Source organism: Ranitomeya imitator, chromosome 4, assembly GCF_032444005.1.
Source record: "Ranitomeya imitator isolate aRanImi1 chromosome 4, aRanImi1.pri, whole genome shotgun sequence".
NCBI lineage: Eukaryota > Metazoa > Chordata > Amphibia > Anura > Dendrobatidae > Ranitomeya > Ranitomeya imitator.
This window is the reverse complement of record NC_091285.1, coordinates 8393783-8407949: the sequence shown is the minus strand read 5'-3', so window position 1 is coordinate 8407949 and position 14167 is coordinate 8393783. Positions and strand designations below refer to the sequence as shown.

Genomic DNA, 14167 nt, shown 5'->3' with positions numbered 1-14167 from the left:
ACACAGTTGTATTACTACTATGGGGCACACAGTTGTATTACTACTATGGGGCACACAGTTGTATTACTACTATGGGGCACACAGTTGTATTACTACTATGGGGCACACAGTTGTATTACTACTATGGGGCACACAGTTGTATTACTACTATGGGGCACACAGTTGTATTACTACTATGGGGCACACAGTTGTATTACTACTATGGGGCACACAGTTGTATTACTACTATGGGGCACACAGTTGTATTACTATGGGGCACACAATTGTATTACTATGGGGCACACAGTTGTATTACTACTATGGGCACACAGTTGTATTACTACTATGGGGCACACAGTTGTATTATTACTATGGGGCACACCGTTGTATTACTACTATGGGGCACACAGTTGTATTACTACTATGGAGCACACAGTTGTATTACTACTATGGGGCACACAATTGTATTACTATGGGGCATACAGTTGTATTACTACCATGGGGCACACAGTTGTATTACTACTATGGGGCACACAGTTGTATTACTACTATGGGGCACACAGTTGTATTATTACTATGGGGCACACAGTTGTATTACTATGGGGCACACAGTTGTATTATTACTATGGGGCACACAGTTGTATTATTACTATGGGGCACAAAAGGAATATTATTTTTTAGGACACAGAGGGACATTAATGTGGGTCACAAAGCGGGATAAATAACTTTTGGAGCACAAAGTTAATGTAAGGCATAAATGGGTAAATATTACTAAGAAGGTGGAAACTGTGTCTGGTCTCTGTGAAGGGCACAAATCAGACATTAGGCTTTATGGAGGTGGGAATTATTCCTACGTGGCAAAAAAAGGCAATTTTCACTGTATAACTGAACTATTTAAAGTATAATGTTATGACATTAAATAAGGTGCGGTGTCACTTTAAGTTTTAAAGGGAAACTTCACTTTTTTAAAAATTTGTTGCATGTGAAATAAATGTCAGAAAAGAACATGAGTGTGGGGGTCTGTGAGCGTGTCCAGGGGTCTGTCGTGTCACCCTGTAGAATCGTCGTCATACCCTAGGGTATATAATGGGCACAGTCCTCTGGGCTCCTGCCATGATCCCACCAGTGTAGGATGTGATTATTGGGGCAGACACTCGGCCCTTTGTCTCGTCCCGGCTATTTATCATGAAACAAAAAGATCTTGTGTTTTATTCCTTATGACTAATGAGAGGCGATCGGCGGCTATGTCACATTGGTCGGAGGGAACGAAAACACTGGAATTTGGTTTACATTTCATGGGTCACTAAGGATTCATACAAAAAACATGGGGCCAAAAACAACAGCGGAGGGGCGACCCAGTCACCCAGCTTTACTGCAGTCCTGAGTGACAACTAGAAACACTTGTGATCATTCCTAACAGAACAGTCCTGGAGGATTCTACAAACAATATGACACAATAAAAAAAATGTTTTCGGAACTGGTGCTGTCCCTTTAAATATTTTACAACTATTAATTTGCATAAATTTACATGAGAAGCATCATAGGATTGTACAGTATGAGCCTCCGGGGTATTGTGTAACATCACATCAATGCAGGAAGAGAGGAGGGGAAATGTCATATATAGGGTCAGTATTATAGCAGTTATATTCTTGTACATAGGGTCAGTATTACAGTAGTTATATTCTTGTACACAGGAGCAGTATTATAGTAGTTATATTCTTGTACATAGGGGCAGTATTATAGTAGTTATATTCTTGTATATAGGGTCAGTATTACAGTAGTTATATTCTTATACATAGAGGCAGTATTATAGTAGTTATATTCTTGTACATATGGGGCTGTATTATAGTAGTTATATTCTTGTACATAGGAGCAGTATTATAGTAGTTATATTCTTGTACATAGGGGCAGTATTATAGTAGTTATATTCTTGTACATAGGGGCAGTATTATAGTAGTTATATTCTTGTACATAGGGGCAGTATTATAGTAGTTATATTCCTGTACATAGGAGCAGTATTATAGTAGTTATATTCTTGTACATAGGGGCAGTATTATAGTAGTTATATTCCTGTACATAGGAGCAGTATTATAGTAGTTATATCCTTGTACATAGGAGCAGTATTATAGTAGTTATATCCTTGTACATAGGAGCAGTATTATAGTAGTTATATTCTTGTACATAGGAGCAGTATTATAGTAGTTATATTCTTGCACATAGGAGCAGTATTATAGCAGTTATATTCTTGTACATAGAGGCAGTATTATAGTAGTTATATTCTTGTACATAGGGGCAGTATTATAGCAGTTATATTCTTGTACATAGGGGCAGTATTATAGCAGTTATATTCTTGTACATAGGAGCAGTATTATAGTAGTTATATTCTTGTACATAGGGGCAGTATTATAGTAGTTATATTCTTGTACATAGGAGCAGTATTATAGCAGTTATATTCTTGTACATAGGGGGCAGTATTATAGTAGTTATATTCTTGTACATAGGGGGCAGTATTATAGTAGTTATATTCTTGTACATAGGGGCAGTATTATAGTAGTTATATTCTTGTACATAGGGGGCAGTATTATAGTAGTTATATTCTTGTACATAGGGGGCAGTATTATAGTAGTTATATTCTTGTACATAGGGGGCAGTATTATAGTAGTTATATTCTTGTACATAGGGGGCAGTATTATAGTAGTTATATTCTTGTACATAGGGGCAGTATTATAGTAGTTATATTCTTGTACATAGGGGGCGGTATTATAGTAGTTATATTCTTGTATATAGGGGCAGTATTATAGTAGTTATATTCTTGTACATAGGGGCAGTATTATAGTAGTTATATTCTTGTACATAGGGGCAGTATTATAGTAGTTATATTCTTGTACATAGGGGCAGTATTATAGTAGTTATATTCTTGTACATAGGGGCAGTATTATAGTAGTTATATTCTTGTACATAGGGGCAGTATTATAGTAGTTATATCCTTGTACATAGGAGCAGTATTATAGTAGTTATATCCTTGTACATAGGAGCAGTATTATAGTAGTTATATTCTTGTACATAGGAGCAGTATTATAGTAGTTATATTCTTGCACATAGGAGCAGTATTATAGCAGTTATATTCTTGTACATAGAGGCAGTATTATAGTAGTTATATTCTTGTACATAGGGGCAGTATTATAGCAGTTATATTCTTGTACATAGGGGCAGTATTATAGCAGTTATATTCTTGTACATAGGAGCAGTATTATAGTAGTTATATTCTTGTACATAGGGGCAGTATTATAGTAGTTATATTCTTGTACATAGGAGCAGTATTATAGCAGTTATATTCTTGTACATAGGGGGCAGTATTATAGTAGTTATATTCTTGTACATAGGGGGCAGTATTATAGTAGTTATATTCTTGTACATAGGGGCAGTATTATAGTAGTTATATTCTTGTACATAGGGGGAAGTATTATAGTAGTTATATTCCTGTACATAGGGGGCAGTATTATAGTAGTTATATTCTTGTACATAGGAGCAGTATTATAGTAGTTATATTCTTGTACATAGGGGCAGTATTATAGTAGTTATATTCTTGTACATAGGAGCAGTATTATAGCAGTTATATTCTTGTACATAGGGGGCAGTATTATAGTAGTTATATTCTTGTACATAGGGGGCAGTATTATAGTAGTTATATTCTTGTACATAGGGGGCAGTATTATAGTAGTTATATTCTTGTACATAGGGGGCAGTATTATAGTAGTTATATTCTTGTACATAGGGGGCAGTATTATAGTAGTTATATTCTTGTACATAGGGGCAGTATTATAGTAGTTATATTCTTGTACATAGGGGGCGGTATTATAGTAGTTATATTCTTGTATATAGGGGCAGTATTATAGTAGTTATATTCTTGTACATAGGGGCAGTATTATAGTAGTTATATTCTTGTACATAGGGGCAGTATTATAGTAGTTATATTCTTGTACATGGGGGCAGTATTACAGTAGTTATATTCTTGTACATAGGGGCAGTATTATAGTAGTTATATTCTTGTACATAGGGGCAGTATTACAGTAGTTATATTCTTGTACATAGGGGCAGTATTATAGTAGTTATATTCTTGTACATAGGGGCAGTATTACAGTAGTTATATTCTTGTACATAGGGGCTTCTTGTAGATAGGGGGCAGTATTACAGTAGTTATATTCTTGTATATAGGGGCAGTATTATGGTAGTTATATTCTTGTACATAGGAGCAGTATTATAGTAGTTATATTCTTGTACATAGGAGCAGTATTATAGTAGTTATATTCTTGTATATAGGGGACAGTATTATAGTAGTTATATTCTTGTACATAGCGGCAGTATTATAGTAGTTATATTCTTGTACATAGGGGGCAGTATTATAGTAGGTATATTCTTGTATATAGGGGCAGTATTATAGTAGTTATATTCTTGTACATAGGGGCAGTATTATAGTAGTTATATTCTTGTACATAGGAGCAGTATTATAGTAGTTATATTCTTATACTGTATATAGGAGCAGTATTATAGTAGTTATATTCTTGTACATAGGGAGCAGTATTATAGTAGTTATATTCTTGTACATAGGAGCAGTATTATAGTAGTTATATTCTTGTACATAGGGGCAGTATTATAGTAGTTATATTCTTGTACATAGGGGCAGTATTACAGTAGTTATATTCTTGTACATAGGGGCAGTATTATAGTAGTTATATTCTTGTAGATAGGGGGCAGTATTACAGTAGTTATATTCTTGTAGATAGGGGCAGTATTATGGTAGTTATATTCTTGTACATAGGAGCAGTATTATAGTAGTTATATTCTTGTAGATAGGGGACAGTATTATAGTAGTTATATTCTTATACTGTATATTGGAGCAGTATTATAGTAGTTATATTCTTGTACATAGGGAGCAGTATTATAGTAGTTATATTCTTGTACATAGGAGCAGTATTATAGTAGTTATATTCTTGTACATAGGGGGCAGTATTATAGTAGTTATATTCTTGTACATAGGGGGCAGTATTATAGTAGTTATATTCTTGTACATAGGAGCAGTATTATAGTAGTTATATTCTTGTACATAGGGGGCAGTATTATAGTAGGTATATTCTTGTATATAGGGGCAGTATTATAGTAGTTATATTCTTGTACATAGGGGCAGTATTATAGTAGTTATATTCTTGTACATAGGGGGCAGTATTATAGTAGGTATATTCTTGTATATAGGGGCAGTATTATAGTAGTTATATTCTTGTACATAGGGGCAGTATTATAGTAGTTATATTCTTGTACATAGGGGGCAGTATTATAGTAGTTATATTCTTGTACATAGGGGCAGTATTATAGTAGTTATATTCTTGTACATAGGGGCAGTATTATAGTAGGTATATTCTTGTATATAGGGGCAGTATTATAGTAGTTATATTCTTGTACATAGGGGCAGTATTATAGTAGTTATATTCTTGTACATAGGGGGCAGTATTATAGTAGGTATATTCTTGTATATAGGGGCAGTATTATGGTATATTCTGGCTGTGATACATGATGGGAGTGTTGCTGTTTCCGCTCGTGTAGCTGATGATGGCTGCTCCCTCTGTGATCTCCGGGCAGTTATCCGGTTACGGAGGACCCCGCTGTCACGTCCGTATTCTACCTGTTCTCATGTTTTGGCTGTGAAGACAACATTCCCCCTTTTCTATCAGACACGTCGCCTCCTTCTCCGGCTCCTGAGTGATGATCTTGGTTCTCGTCATGGTTACCATGGTGATGGTGATGAAGCCCCCTGTTTGTCGCACCCCTGGGATTCCCCTTACCTCATACATGTGGGCGGCCTCTCGGGTGTCGGCGGCTCCGTATATTGTGACGTTACCGCGGATCCGTCTCACTGTTACAGAATGCTGTAGATAAGCCCCTGATGCCGGTGGCCGCAGATTATAGGCGAATTTTTGGGTGACAGATTCCCTTTAATGTGGTTGCAACAAGAGAGAAGTGCATGGAGGGAGCAGGGAGGAGGCGGACGGTGCCGGCCCAGGTCTTCCCTCCGGATCCTGAGTGTGGAGCAGGCGGCTGAACGCTGCGGTCACCGACTCTCCACCCCCCGCAGATTACCGGCTGTACACAGAGTATCAGCCGCCACTTCCGCTCTCACTTCCCGTTTCTCAGCCACAATCACCGATCTCGACACTTAACCCTCCAGTCGCTGCAGACATCCAAAACCATCTGTGGCCTTACTAACAGGTCTAGTACATCTCAGAGCTGAGGGGTTGTTACAGTGTAAATGTCAGCTGCTTTCATCTCCGTGCTGTGCTGGTGGTTTGTTGCAGTGTGTCAGACTGGGATATGTTTATAACTAGTTGTTATCAGATCAGCATGGGATCTGTGGGTGTGAGAGGTCTCCATTCACTGGCAGCAAGAAGATATCCTGAGCCGCAAACTACAGAAGAGAGCACAGAAGGAGAGAGCACAGGAGCAGAGACAGAAAGCACAGGAGAAGAGAGCACAGGGGCAGGGAGCTCAGGAGGAGAGAGCACAGGAGGAGAGAGCACAGGAGGAGAGAGCACAGGAGAAGAGAGCAAAGGAGCAGGAAGCTCAGGAGAGGAGAGCACAGGAGGAGAGAGCACAGGAGGAGAGAGTACAGGAGCAGAGACAGAAAGCATAGGAGGAGAGAGCACAGGAGCAGGAAGCTCAGGAGAGGAGAGCACAGGAGGAGAGAGCACAGAAGGAGAGATGTTATGGCTGGCAATCAGGCAACACAGCGTGCAGTAATCAGCGCACATACAGAGATCTGGCAAAAACCCAAAACAATAGGACGAGCTCTGAGACGTGGAATCTCTGTAGACTGCAGTACCTGATCTATCCTCACACAACTGGAAGCAGCAGTGGATTGCGCCTAACAACTACCTATGCAACTCGGCACTGCCTGAGGAGCTGACTAGCCTGAAGATAGAAATACAAGCCTGACTTACCTCAGAGAAATACCCCAAAGGAATAGGCAGCCCCCACATATAATGACTGTTAGCAAGATGAAAAGACAAACGTAGGAATGAAATAGATTCAGCAAAGTGAGGCCCGATATTCTAGACAGAGCGAGGATAGCAAAGAGAACTATGCAGTCTACAAAAAACCCTAAAACGAAAACCACGCAAAGGGGCAAAAAAGACCCACCGTGCCGAACTAACAGCACGGCGGTGCACCCCTTTGCTTCTCAGAGCTTCCAGCAAAAGATAATAACAAGCTGGACAGAAAAAACAGAAAACAAACTAGAAGCACTTATCTAGCAGAGCAGCAGGCCCAAGGAAAGATGCAGTAGCTCAGATCCAACACTGGAACATTGACAAGGAGCAAGGAAGACAGACTCAGGTGGAGCTAAATAGCAAGGCAGCCAACGAGCTCACCAAAACACCTGAGGGAGGAAGCCCAGAGACTGCAATACCACTTGTGACCACAGAAGTGAACTCAGCCACAGAATTCACAACAGAGAGAGCACAGGAGCAGAGACAGAAAGCACAGGAGAAGAGAGCACAGGAGCAGGAAGCTCAGGAAAGGAGAGCACAGGAGGAGAGAGCACAGAAGGAGAGAGCACAGGAGCAGAGACAGAAAGCACAGGAGAAGAGAGCACAGGAGCAGGAAGCTCAGGAGAGGAGAGCACAGGAGGAGAGAGCACAGGAGGAGAGAGCACAGGAGCAGAGACAGAAAACACAGAAGAGAGCACAGGAGCAGGGAGCACAGAAGGAGAGAGTACAGGAGGAGAGAGCACAGGAGCAGAGAGCACAGGAGGAGAGAACACAGGAGGATGGAGCACAGGAGAAAGGAGCACAGGAGGAGAGAGTACAGGAGCAGAGAACACAGGAGCAGAGAACACAGGAGGAGAGAACACAGGAGGAGAGAGCACAGTAGGAGAGAACACAGGAGAAGGGAGCAAAGGTGAAGAGAGCACAGGAGGAGAGAGCACAGGAGAGAGCACAGGAGAAGGGAGCACAGGAGGAGAGAACACAGGAGGAAAGAACACAGGAGCAGAAAGCACAGGAGCAGGGAGCACAGGAGGAGAGAGCGCAGGAGCAGAAAGTACAGGAGAAGGAAGCACAGGAGGAGAGAGCACAGGAGGCGAGAACACAGAAGGAGAGAGCACAGGATGAGAGAACACAGGAGAAGGGAGCACAGGAGGAGAGAGCACAGGAGAAGGAAGCACAGGAGGAGAGCGCGCAGGAGCAGAGAGTACAGGAGAAGGAAGCACAGGAGGAGAGAGCACAGGAGGAGAGAACACAGGAGGAGAGAGCACAGGAGGAGAGAACACAGGAGAAGGGAGCACAGGAGGAGAGAACACAGGAGAAGAGAGCACAAGAGCAGAGAACACAGGTGAAGAGAGCACAGGAGCAGAGCCAGAGAACAGAGGAGGAGAGCACACTAGAGCAGAGAGCACAGGAGGAGAGAGCACAGGAGTAGAGATAGAAAGCACAGGGGAAGGGAGCACAGGAGGAGAGAGCACAGGAGCAGAGAACACAGGAGGAGAGACAGACAGAGAACAGAGCAAAGGAGCAGTAAGCACAGGAGCAGAGATAGAGAACCCAGGAGGAGAGAGTACAGGAGCAGGGAGCACAGGAGGAAAGAGCACAGGAGCAGAAACAGAGAACACAGGAACACAGGAGGAGAGAGCACAGGAGCAGAGAGCACAGGAGCAGAGACAGAGAGCACAGGAGGAGAGAGCACAGAAGCAGATAGCACAGGAGTAGAGACAGAGAACAGAGGAGGAGAGCAAAGGAGCAGTAAGCACAGGAGCGGAGATAGAGAACCCAGGAGGAGAGAGTACAGGAGCAGGGAGCACAGTAGGAAAGAGCGCAGGAGCAGAAACAGGGAACACAGGAGGACAGCACAGGAGCAGAGACAGAGAGCAGAGGAGGAGAGCAAAGGAGCAGAGAGCACAGGAGCAGAGACAGAGTACAGGAGCAGAGAGCACCGGAGCAGTGAGCGCAGTTGGAGAAAGCACAGGAGCAGAAACAGAGAACACAGGAGGACAGCACAGGAGCAGAGAAAGAGAGCAGAGGAGGAGAGCAAAGGAGCAGGGAGCACAGGAGCAGAGACAGAGCACAGGAGCAGGGAGCACAGTAGGAGAGAGCACAGGAGCAGAGAACATAGTAGAAGAGCACAGGAGCAGAGACATAACACAGGAGGAGAGAGGACATGAGCAGAGACAGAGAATACAGGAGCAGAGTGCACAGGAGCAAAGACAAAGAACACAGGAGGTAAGAGCACAGGAGCAGATAGCACAGGAGCAGGAAGCACAGAAGGAGAGAGCACAGGAGCAGAGACAAAGAGCACAGGAGAAGGGAGCACGGGAGCAGAGACAGAAAGCACAGGAGCAGAGAGCACAGGAGGAGAAAGCACAGGAGCAGGGAGCACAGGATCAGAGAACACAGGAGGAGACAGAGAGGAGCAGGGAGAAAAGGATCAGAGACAGAGAAGGCCGCAGGACGGGAGCAGAACATGAGCCTCTGTGCCCGATAACTCATCATAATGTGTCTATGACAGAAGCTGCTTGTGCGAGGTGGCGACACTCGGCTGTGTATCTCAGCCCCTCCTGTGTGGTACGGTTGGCTGTGTATCTCAGCTCCTCCTGTGTGGTACCCTCGGCTGTGTATCTCAGCCCCTCCTGTGCGGTACGCTCAGCTGTGTATCTCAGCCCCTCCTGTGTGGTATGCTCGGCTGTGTATCTCAGCCCCTCCTGTGTGGTACGGTTGGCTGTGTATCTCAGCCCCTCCTGTGTGGTACGGTCGGCTGTGTATCTCAGCCCCTCCTGTGTGGTACGCTCGGCTGTGTATCTCAGCCCCTCCTGTGTGGTACGCTCGGCTGTGTATCTCAGCCCCTCCTGTGTGGTACGCTCGGCTGTGTATCTCAGCCCTTCCTGTGTGGTATGGTCGGCTGTGTATCTCAGCCCCTCCTGTGAGGTACGCTCGGCTGTGTATCTCAGCCCCTCCTGTGCGGTACGGTCGGCTGTGTATCTCAGCCCCTCCTGTGTGGTATGCTCGGCTGTGTATCTCAGCCCCTCCTGTGCGGTACGCTCGGCTGTGTATCTCAGCCCCTCCTGTGTGGTACGCTCGGCTGTGTATCTCAGCCCCTCCAGTGTGGTACGCTTGGCTGTGTATCTCAGCCCTTCCTGTGTGGTACGGTTGGCTGTGTATCTCAGCCCCTCCTGTGTGGTACGGTCGGCTGTGTATCTCAGCCCCTCCTGTGTGGTACGCTCGGCTGTGTATCTCAGCCCCTCCTGTGTGGTACGGTTGGCTGTGTATCTCAGCCCCTCCTGTGCGGTACGCTCGGCTGTGTATCTCAGCCCCTCCTGTGTGGTACGCTCGGCTGTGTATCTCAGCCCCTCCTGTGTGGTACGCTCGGCTGTGTATCTCAGCCCCTCCTGTGTGGTACGGTCGGCTGTGTATCTCAGCCCCTCCTGTGCGGTACGCTCAGCTGTGTATCTCAGCCCCTCCTGTGCGGTACGGTCGGCTGTGTATCTCAGCCCCTCCTGTGCGGTACGCTCGGCTGTGTATCTCAGCCCCTCCTGTGCGGTACGGTCGGCTGTGTATCTCAGCCCTTCCTGTGCGGTACGCTCGGCTGTGTATCTCAGCCCCTCCTGTGTGGTACGGTTGGCTGTGTATCTCATCCCCTCCTGTGTGGTACGCTCGGCTGTGTATCTCAGCCCCTCCTGTGCGGTACGGTCGGCTGTGTATCTCAGCCCCTCCTGTGTGGTACGCTCAGCTGTGTATCTCAGCCCCTCCTGTGCGGTACGCTCAGCTGTGTATCTCAGCCCCTCCTGTGTGGTACGGTCGGCTGTGTATCTCAGCCTCTCCTGTGCGGTACGCTCGGCTGTGTATCTCAGCCCCTCCTGTGTGGTACGGTCGGCTGTGTATCTCAGCCCCTCCTGTGTGGTACGGTCGGCTGTGTATCTCAGCCCCTCCTGTGTGGTACGGTCGGCTGTGTATCTCAGCCCCTCCTGTGTGGTACCCTCAGCTGTGTATCTCAGCCCCTCCTGTGTGGTACGGTCGGCTGTGTATCTCAGCCCCTCCTGTGTGGTACCCTCAGCTGTGTATCTCAGCCCCTCCTGTATGGTACGCTCGGCTGTGTATCTCAGCCCCTCCTGTGTGGTACCCTCAGCTGTGTATCTCAGCCCCTCCTGTGTGGTACCCTCAGCTGTGTATCTCAGCCCCTCCTATGTGGTACGGTTGGCTGTGTATCTCAGCCCCTCCTGTGTGGTACGCTCAGCTGTGTATCTCAGCCCCTCCTGTGTGGTACGCTCAGCTGTGTATCTCAGCCCCTCCTGTGTGGTACGCTCGGCTGTGTATCTCAGCCCCTCCTGTGCGGTACGGTCGGCTGTGTATCTCAGCCCCTCCTGTGTGGTACGGTCGGCTGTGTATCTCAGCCCCTCCTGTGTGGTACCCTCAGCTGTGTATCTCAGCCCCTCCTGTGTGGTACGGTTGGCTGTGTATCTCAGCCCCTCCTGTGCGGTACCCTCAGCTGTGTATCTCAGCCCCTCCTGTGTGGTACGCTCGGCTGTGTATCTCAGCCCCTCCTGTGCGGTACGCTCGGCTGTGTATCTCAGCCCCTCCTGTGTGGTACGGTTGGCTGTGTATCTCAGCCCCTCCTGTGTGGTACGGTTGGTTGTGTATCTCAGCCCCTCCTGTGTGGTACGGTTGGCTGTGTATCTCAGCCCCTCCTGTGTGGTACGCTCGGCTGTGTATCTCAGCCCCTCCTGTGTGGTACGCTCGGCTGTGTATCTCAGCCCCTCCTGTGTGGTACGCTCGGCTGTGTATCTCAGCCCCTCCTGTGCGGTACGCTCGGCTGTGTATCTCAGCCCCTCCTGTGTGGTACGCTCGGCTGTGTATCTCAGCCCCTCCTGTGCGGTACGCTCGGCTGTGTATCTCAGCCCCTCCTGTGCGGTACGCTCGGCTGTGTATCTCAGCCCCTCCTGTGCGGTACGGTTGGCTGTGTATCTCAGCCCCTCCTGTGCGGTACGGTTGGCTGTGTATCTCAGCCCCTCCTGTGCGGTACGCTCGGCTGTGTATCTCAGCCCCTCCTGTGCGGTACGCTCGGCTGTGTATCTCAGCCCCTCCTGTGCGGTACGGGCGGCTGTGTATCTCAGCCCCTCCTGTGCGGTACGGGCGGCTGTGTATCTCAGCCCCTCCTGTGCGGTACGGTTGGTTGTGTATCTCAGCCCCTCCTGTGCGGTACGCTCGGCTGTGTATCTCAGCCCCTCCTGTGCGGTACGGTTGGTTGTGTATCTCAGCCCCTCCTGTGCGGTATGGTTGGCTGTGTATCCCAGCCCCTCCTGTGCGGTACTCTCAGCCGTGTATCTCAGCCCCTCCTGTGTGGTACGCTCGGCTGTGTATCTCAGCCCCTCCTGTGCGGTACGGTTGGTTGTGTATCTCAGCCCCTCCTGTGCGGTACGGGCGGCTGTGTATCTCAGCCCCTCCTGTGCGGTACGGGCGGCTGTGTATCCCAGCCCCTCCTGTGCGGTACGGTTGGCTGTGTATCCCAGCCCCTCCTGTGTGGTACGGGCGGCTGTGTATCCCAGCCCCTCCTGTGCGGTACGCTCGGCTGTGTATCTCAGCCCCTCCTGTGCGGTACGCTCGGCTGTGTATCTCAGCCCCTCCTGTGTGGTACGCTCGGCTGTGTATCTCAGCCCCTCCTGTGCGGTACTCTCAGCCGTGTATCTCAGCCCCTCCTGTGCGGTACGGGCGGCTGTGTATCTCAGCCCCTCCTGTGCGGTACGGGCGGCTGTGTATCCCAGCCCCTCCTGTGCGGTACTCTCAGCCGTGTATCTCAGCCCCTCCTGTGTGGTACGCTCGGCTGTGTATCTCAGCCCCTCCTGTGCGGTACGGGCGGCTGTGTATCCCAGCCCCTCCTGTGTGGTACGGGCGGCTGTGTATCTCAGCCCCTCCTGTGCGGTACTCTCAGCCGTGTATCCCAGCCCCTCCTGTGTGGTACGCTCGGCTGTGTATCTCAGCCCCTCCTGTGCGGTACGGGCGGCTGTGTATCCCAGCCCCTCCTGTGTGGTACGCTCGGCTGTGTATCTCAGCCCCTCCTGTGCGGTACTCTCGATGGTCGGTCTCTTATTAACCCTGTGATTGCCGCAGTTCCATGCCCCGTTGTAATGGGCCAGACGTCACTTTCAGTAGAACTGAGGCGCCTTGCGGCGCTGAAATACTCTGTGCTGCGGGGAGCCGTCGCTTTCCTATCTGTTCTCTCCAGGTTGAGTTTTCACAGTCAGAGCAGATTTCTCTACAGAACATGAAAGGGTTAATTGGTTGTCGCCGCTGGTCAGATTGTCACAACACATGGAGCTAATTAACAGGCTTTTGAAATCACAGCCGAGCCGACCAATCAGAAGCCTCCGTGGTGATGTCATCCTCTGTGCATGGGGAATCCCTGAGGGAGATGATGAAATCCACAGCCCTATATGTCCAGAAAAAAGGAAAAAGCGCCCAAACCCCGAGGAAACAGGTGTACGGTATATACCGGCACCGGGAGAGAATGCTGCTCCATCTGCATCCCGACATGCTGATCTCCCTCACCTCCTGTATCATATCCAGAGCTGCACTCACTATTCTGCGGGTGCAGTCACTGTGTACATACATTACATTACTGATCCTGAGTTACATCCTGTATTATACCCCAGAGCTGCACTCACTATTCTGCTGGTGCAGTCACTGTGTACATACATTACATTACTGATCCTGAGTTACATCCTGTATTATACCCCAGAGCTGCACTCACTATTCTGCTGGTGCAGTCACTGTGTACATACATTACATTACTGATCCTGAGTTACATCCTGTATTATACCCCAGAGCTGCACTCACTATTCTGCTGGTGCAGTCACTGTGTACATACATTACATTACTGATCCTGAGTTACCTCCTGTATTATACTCCAGAGCTGCACTCACTATTCTGCTGGTGCAGTCACTGTGTATATACATTACATTACTGATCCTGAGTTACCTCCTGTATCATATCCAGAGCTGCACTCACTATTCTGCTGGTGCAGTCACTGTGTACATACATTACATTACTGATCCTGAGTTACCTCCTGTATTATACTCCAGAGCTGCACTCACTATTCTGCTGGTGCAGTCACTGTGTATATACATTACATTACTGATCCTGAGTTACCTCCTGTA

General features: G+C 47.5%; 1 protein-coding gene across 1 annotated transcript in view; it reads right to left on the bottom strand.

Annotated features, from left to right (window-relative positions):
• Window positions 1-6098, bottom strand: part of MICAL3 (microtubule associated monooxygenase, calponin and LIM domain containing 3) — an 84108-nt gene extending 78010 nt beyond the window's left edge. The window contains exon 1 of the mRNA XM_069762906.1: window positions 5817-6098. The gene's annotated coding sequence lies outside the window, so the exon portion shown is untranslated. The remainder of the gene's footprint in view (window positions 1-5816) is intronic.
• Between the last annotated feature and the right edge of the window lie 8069 nt (window positions 6099-14167).